This window comes from Larimichthys crocea, chromosome XV (genome assembly GCF_000972845.2).
Source record: "Larimichthys crocea isolate SSNF chromosome XV, L_crocea_2.0, whole genome shotgun sequence".
Classification (NCBI taxonomy): Eukaryota; Metazoa; Chordata; class Actinopteri; family Sciaenidae; genus Larimichthys; species Larimichthys crocea.
Window position 1 is genome coordinate 1,645,579 of NC_040025.1, and position 7,533 is coordinate 1,653,111.

Consider the following 7,533-nt stretch of genomic DNA (forward strand, 5'->3'; position numbering starts at 1 on the left):
ATAAACAGACTTCACTGTGGGCTGCCATTTGATAACTCTTGCCTTGGGAAATGACCCGTCATGTGACACCACATTTTTTTCTCCCATGATCCTCTGTTGCATTTCAGTACAAGTCAGATGTCTGTCTGTCAAGTCTGTTTTCCTACTAAAATACATGCAGGAAAAATGCATGCAATGTATGGACAGGATTTTTTTTCAAACACCTCATATAGTGTGTCTTTAATCTAATATTTAATGTTTTTACCTCATATAGTGTGTCTTTAATCTAATATTTAATGTTTTTCACATGCCTTTTCTCAGCATTTCATGACCACAAATCCATCCAAACACTTGTATTGTGGTAAAATAGTAAAACATGTGACTTTGGAATGTTAAACTACACTTGGAGTGAATATTTTATGTTCAATGGGTTAGGTTACAAAATATGACATATGCTGCTGCACGAGGAGCGTTTTACAACAAGCATATTTAAAATGTATTTCTGTGGTGTTTTATTACATTCTTACATCTTTCATAATTTAACTTGGTAGTAAAAAGCGACACAAATAAAACCCAACTTGTAATAAACTGGAATTATCCTTTAAATCTCGTGGATTTCCACTGGTCTGTACGACAGCAGTCAGTCCGACCCAGATCCATAAACTTTACCACAAAATAAACTTTATATAACACCTCATCTCTCATTACCCACATTTGCATATTTTTTTCCCCAACATTAAACCAGAGGTCAAAAGTCAGAATTTTTTTTTTAGCTTCATATATCTGACCCTGAATGGAATGCAGCCTAAATAGGGCCAGGACGAAAGCGTTGAAATGTCAGCGTCTAAAGTTGCGTTTGTGGCATGTTGCAACAGGTCACTTCTCAGAATGCAAGACCTGCAAAAAAACAAATAAAAAATAGAATAAAATGTAAATGTTCACGCCAGATATTTCAGCCAAACATTCCTCATACTGACTTCTTGCTTCACCTTGACGGATTCAAGAAGCCTTATCTCACTCACCATGACCTTGCAGTGCCAGGGAAGTCCCTGGCGCCTTGCATTTTAAAAAATTATCAGCTTTGCGTTGATTGATACAAGTGACAAAGCCTTAAATGCATTCCTAAGATAAGAGCCACACACTAAAATAGAAGAATGTCAATATTTAGTTATTGAATTAATCTGCGAGTCAACAGAGAAGTAGCAGGCAGTGGCAGCAAGACAGAGCATGGGAACTTGGATCTGACACTAAATCCCTCATGAGCCTTTGTCCTTGACTTCCAGCTGGCTGTGTGTTACCTCTCTCAAACCAATGGGATGCCTAGAAATAGTCCTAGCTTTGTGTGGCGACTGTAAACTGAGAAAGCCTTTTACTATTTTCCATCTCCATCCATCCATTCCCTCAGTGTGTGATTTTTTTTCTCTCTCCCTTCCATCCACGATGGAAAAAGAGGAGCAGAGCCATACTATTTAGCTGCTGACTGTACTGTTTGCATTTATGCAAATCCACGTCTGAGTGCTTCCAAACTGACTGCTGTTTGGTTTATGTCCCTGTCGTCAGCTATAATGTGATTATCCTCGCTCTGTGGGGGTTGAATGTGTGGAAGTTTGTGTCTTGTCATTAGGACTGTAAATGACAGGGATGCATGGAGAGACAGAGAAAGAGCTGGGGGAGAGTGAGGCCTGGTGGTGAGGGTGGGGGTGGAGGGGGTTTAGCTGGAGATTTGAGCCATACCAGGGCTTTACTGCAGGCCACAATAGCATGTGTGGTGATTGTGTTGAAGGCTTGGTGTCCAGGGCCCGAGCTTCCCCCCGTGGACTGTTGTGCGTAGGGGCCGTGGCTTTCGCTTTCAGAGCTTTTCCCCTCCTTTTTGTGGCCTGTTAGATGTCTTTGTTCTCAGGGCGAAGGTCAATTTGAAAAGAAATAAGAAAGAAGGAAAACATTACCATGGCAATGTTCATGTATGACCTCTCCCTATACCACCGCCCTTCCATCTTTTTTTGTTTTATGTTCTCCTGGCAGCTCTCAGTGTCATACGCGGATTTAAAAACCGGCAACGCTGAGGAATTTACATCCTCGCTAATTTTAGCAATGGGTTCCTGACCAGAAAACACATCCTCCAATTTCTGTCTATATTGGTCTTCCTGCGTCTTTCCGCTGCTGTTTCTCTCACCAGTGCTCCAGGGCTTTTGCAGATTACTCTGCTCTCAAGCCCCTCAATTTTCCTATTTTCACTGCATTCTCGACTAAAAGATTTTATATGTCCTCATCCAAGATTATACTCCGAGTGCTGCCAAATCTCTGCAGGTTTAATCCATAGAAAAACAAACTAAGCTCCTGAAACTAAATGCTTTAATGAACTTATTTAAGAAGATAGCGGAGAGAAAATAATTATTACCAGCATCCAGCATTTCCCAAACTGTGCTGCCGAGATCTGTTTGATGTCAGCGCAGGGCGACATGAGGGGGAGTGGAGAGAAGAAACACAAGCCGCTGTTGACATAAGCCGTGTCCTTCTGCAGACCCTTTGTGTATTTTCAAACGCCGGCCTAATTCACTCCATATTCCTGTTAATGACGCCACTGATATCACTCAGCACATAAAAATTCTCACCAATCTGTCTTCACAAGAGTCCATTAACTGCTGTTTTTAGGATGCTTTTCAGGCTTCTGCAGTTTTCAAGAGGTTTTTGTTGAGAACTGGACCAGCAAAGACCTGATACCTGACTCTTACCACACTAAACCTAAAATCATCCTAAAACAGCGGGTAGCAGAGTGCACGATGCTACAGAATGCAAAAGGTCATGTAGTTTATACTTCACAAGAAAGAAAACGCAGAGCTTTTGGTCTTTTAGGGGATGAAGTTCCATCAAGGTCTGCACAATATATTTGATTGATTTTATATCTTTTGTTTAACTTCTGTTTAGGCCTAAGGTTAGCTGAACATACAGTGCTCTTCTCCATCACTACAGTCAACACAATGAGATAAAATAAGTAGACTGCTGCAGTTAGGTACAAAATGAAACTTGTCTATGTAACCACAACATTAACATTGAAAGCAGTTTTTACCAAATCGGTTTACAATCAAACGACTTAAATGCTAAATTGACATTCAAAGGTAACATTTGCACAGTGGTGGAAAATGGGTTCCGGTCCATTAAGATAGGATAAGATTAGACATAGAAGAAATTTTATTATCTTCTATCTGTACACAGTCCGGTGCATAGAGGAGCGAAATTGTGTTCCTCCACTATGCCAAACAAAAAGAATGAATGATGCAACATTCAGTGGAGTGAGGCAAACACAAGATATGAAAACAAGTTTAGACATGTAATGAAATATGCAGCACAAGCATGCCAGACAGAAAAAAAAACGAAAAATATAAATATATATATAATGTTATTAATAAGTGTTAAGTGAAGTCCTACATTCAAAATGTTACTAAAGTAAAAGCACACTTTCTATACTGCTCTGTAGTTTAATCTACAGTGCATCATCATCACGTGTCTGATGAAAGACAGCCCTGTTTTCATCTCTATAACAATGCAATGCTGACAATGCTAATCCAAGGTTTATTTTGAAATACTTTTTAAGAGCTTGGAGAATTTCCTCAGTTCACAAAGTAATCCTTCATTTTATCAAAAACATTCACATTCTAAGTCACCAAAAATTCATGGTTTTCACTGGATATGAGGAGGAATGAAAACTTGTAATCTGAAAACTAACTAGTACACAAATAGTAGACAAATGCAGTGGAGTAAAAAGTACAATATTTTACTCTGAGATGTAGTCCAGTGGAAGTATAAAGTTGCATAAAATGGAAATACTCAAGTACAGTACCTTAAATTTGTACATAAGTACAGCAAACTTAACATGTATAGGCGGTGATGTGTATTGTAATAATCTGGTCATGAACCTAAAAGTTTATTGAGGAAAACTGTTGCAATAATCCTCTTTCTCAGCTGATTCTGTACAAAACAACAAAAGCTGTTGTCTCTGTTCAACCAACAAGGTTCTCCACTTGACATTTAAAGGTAAATTTATAATCAAACCAGGTCAAGATATTTTCTGATTCTCTCGGTATTGACAAAATGCAAGTTATTGAACATATATCATTAAATTTCAGGTTAATTAAAGTACCTTACAGCATATTTAAGAAGAAAAATAATTTCTGAGCAGCTAATTTGACAGAATCAATACACAGTATCATAGAATTATGTGCAAAAAGATGAAGAACAAAAAAACACAAAATATAGATATAGGATCCAGAATGAGGTCCATGAGAGTGAATTTTATATGCTCTTAAGATTCATGGTTTCAAGTTTTAAAGGACATGTCTGTCGTGTCCGTGACGTCAACCACACATTTCTGAAGGGATGTTTTCAAGCCTGGATTTGAGTTTACTGCTACTGCTATTGTTATAAACGACTGGAGCCAGAAAATCCACATTTGATTAAAGGGGAGAAGGCCTGAGGAGGGTAGACCAGTAGAGTGGGTTGAGCGACAGCCACTCTGATAGGCCGAGATGCCTGCCAATGAAGGAAACACATTCCCAAAAACATCAGAGTCATATACTGGCCAAGTATGTTGACACATACAAAGAATTTGACTTGTGTTGCTACTCGCTCTTAATATATCCTTACAACAAATGTACAGGAAGATTGAAATATACACGTGAAGCTAAACACAGAGAACAAAGATAAACAAACATAAACATATAGCTGTTTTGTTCAGATATGGAAATAAAACAACTTCTACAGAGTATGCAGGTCACATTGGTACTGTATAAACAGTATTGTGGTCTGTGCTGTATAAGCAGTGCAGCATGGCAGGAAAAATACATAAAGTGATTTTATATTTATCTATTGATGAATAGTGTATTTGTGCAGTGTATACAACCTGTCTTGGCTCATGTCACAATGAAAATGCACCTTCCTACCAAGTAAGGATAGGAAAACCAACACCAGTACATATCAAGTGAAGCTGAAATGATTAGTCGATTAATCAGTTGGTCAATTGAAGGAAAATTATTTTGATAGATGTTGTTTAGGTTAATTCTTAAGGTCAGTTCTAACCCTAACCCTAAAGTAAAATCAGTATCGCCCAAACCTGTGTCTCAAATAAGAAGCTGACTTTTATTAAATGGGGTTCAATACAGTCAGAGATCTAGAGGACAGATCAGTAGTACTGCAATGTAAGTGATTCAGGTTCAACCACTGTGGTTATTACTTCTATACGAATGTTTCCTGGAGCACCGTGAAGTTTATTTTTACCTTTTAACTGCATGGGTGGTATGTCCTATATTGGTCAATATATGTGCTTCAGATTACTCACTATCTCATTAAATGTTGTTTTACTTTTTTATCAAAAGAAGAACCAAGGCCCCAAAGGTAACATTTCAACAACAACAAACTTCCCATAAAGAAGAAAAAACAATAAAGTGCTCTCATTATTCTATTTCTTTGACCCAGCAGGATGTGTCTCTCTCTGCAACTTTACGGCTCTTTTTTTTTCTGCAGAGCTATTCTTTGTCCCAGCGCCCCCCTCTCCTGTCTGCATATGTTTTGGAGACCATTAATCGTCCCCAGCACAACATGCACCCCAGCAGATAATTACAGTCATTAAACCAATTAGGGAGCACATGGAGGGGAGGCTTTAGTCAGACCCCGAGGCCTCTCACTCCTGTTCTGCACTACCAGGACAGCTGAGGTGGTCCGTTGAAACTCTGGAAAAGCCTTGAATAAAGAAGGGAGTGAATTACTTCAGCCCAGCTCTGGATTAATGCAATTTCCTGTTGGTGTAGCCTTGAGAGACCTTGCCAATTTTGCTGCAGACCAAGTAACCAGAGCCATTAGCCAAACCATTTTCAAATCCTTCCTTTTGTGGGGGCGAAGCACACCATTAAGGTTTGTGTCATCAAAATATGTCTTCCTCACAGCTAAGCAGGATATTTCGGTGCTGGTGTGGCAAAATAGAGAAAATAAAAATAAAAAAAGAGAGAAGTGGCAGGAAAGGGAAGGGAGAGTGGTCAATCTGCAGACAGTGGTTTTCAACATGCTCAGTCTGTCATGTGATTCTAGAGCTAATATTATGGTTTCATTGTGCCTCACACAGTGGGAGTTCTGGCAGCATGAGGCCATAACACACAATAAATACAACCGTGATTACTAAGTTATTGAGACAAATGGAATTGAGACTTGCAGTCACCCTCCGCATGTGCAGGCAAGCCACAGAAAGTCCCTGACACTTCCTCAGAAAGTATCATATGGTTACTGATGTTGGACAAAAAACTCCTCCCTTGTGTTGGCGCGATATTTCCCAGAATTCTCTGTGTTGTGCTTGGCACATGTGTCTCTAAACCCTGCAAAGAAAAGCAAAAGTGAAAGCCAGCAAAGAACAAGGAGCTCCTCACAGGATTTTTCTTTGCTTACTTATGAATGACATGTAAAATGAAATGTAGATCTTGTAATGGCTCCAAAATACATCAAGAAAAAAAACACATGAAATCCTGCAGGTTGCAGATAACATCATGACAAGCACATAACAGTCTGAACAGATCTCCAACTCACACCATTAATATCCAAATATTAATGGTGTGAACTGTTTCCAAGGGCGTTGGCCATAAGAAGTTAAGAAGTGAGAAACTTTTATCCAACCTCGACTGTAGATTTACACTTTAACACTTGAAGACATATAGTTATTCACTCTCGTCTACAAAAAGTAGTTTTAAAAAAATGAAACCGTTCTCAGTTCAGGGCTCAGAAATGAATACATTTTTACACAGAAGAACTGGGCAGATGGACAAACTGTCACGAAATACTTTAGTGACAGTCTAATTGCCTCCATACTCCTGCTTTTTATTAACACTAGACTGTGAGGAAGGTTTCGATTTTTGTGCCTTTTCTTGTATTTCAGCATTCAAGGCTCGAGGAAATAATCCTAAATAACTGAAATTTTACCAGTAATTGAAAACATCTATCTGAATTAGTGTTTTCCCAGCAAGTGGTGCAATTTTAAACACGTGGTTGCTTTAACAATTCACAAATTAACATAGAAAACCCAAATGACTAAAAAACAACTTTATATTTATGTTGTTAAAATCCAAAAAGTCAACAAAAAAAGAATGCGTTCCTCACATTGGACTGGTTCAATTAAAGACACCAAAACTGAGGATGATACATTCAAACTTGATCAGGCAGGTCACCAAGGACAGTTTTATTTAACAGCAGAAATTCTGACTTGTCATGGCAGGAAAAGCACAGGTGAAACAAATTTAGTGGTGGCTCATATTCACGATACCAGCAGCCTGGAAGTAGATCATCTAAATGGAATGCAGTCATTTATAACGTTATCATTTACACCTGTGCTTTTCCTGCTATGACAAGCTCTGCTGTGAGTAAGCCTAAAAGCAGCTGAACCTGAATCAGGTTACGTTCGTACACCAGTCACATGATCCAAGCTTCTGGTCTACCTAAAATACAAGAGGAAGAACCGTTTGTGGTTACTTGGAGTTTCGTTTGACTTTTTCATCAACTTCAGTGTTTGAATTGAATCAG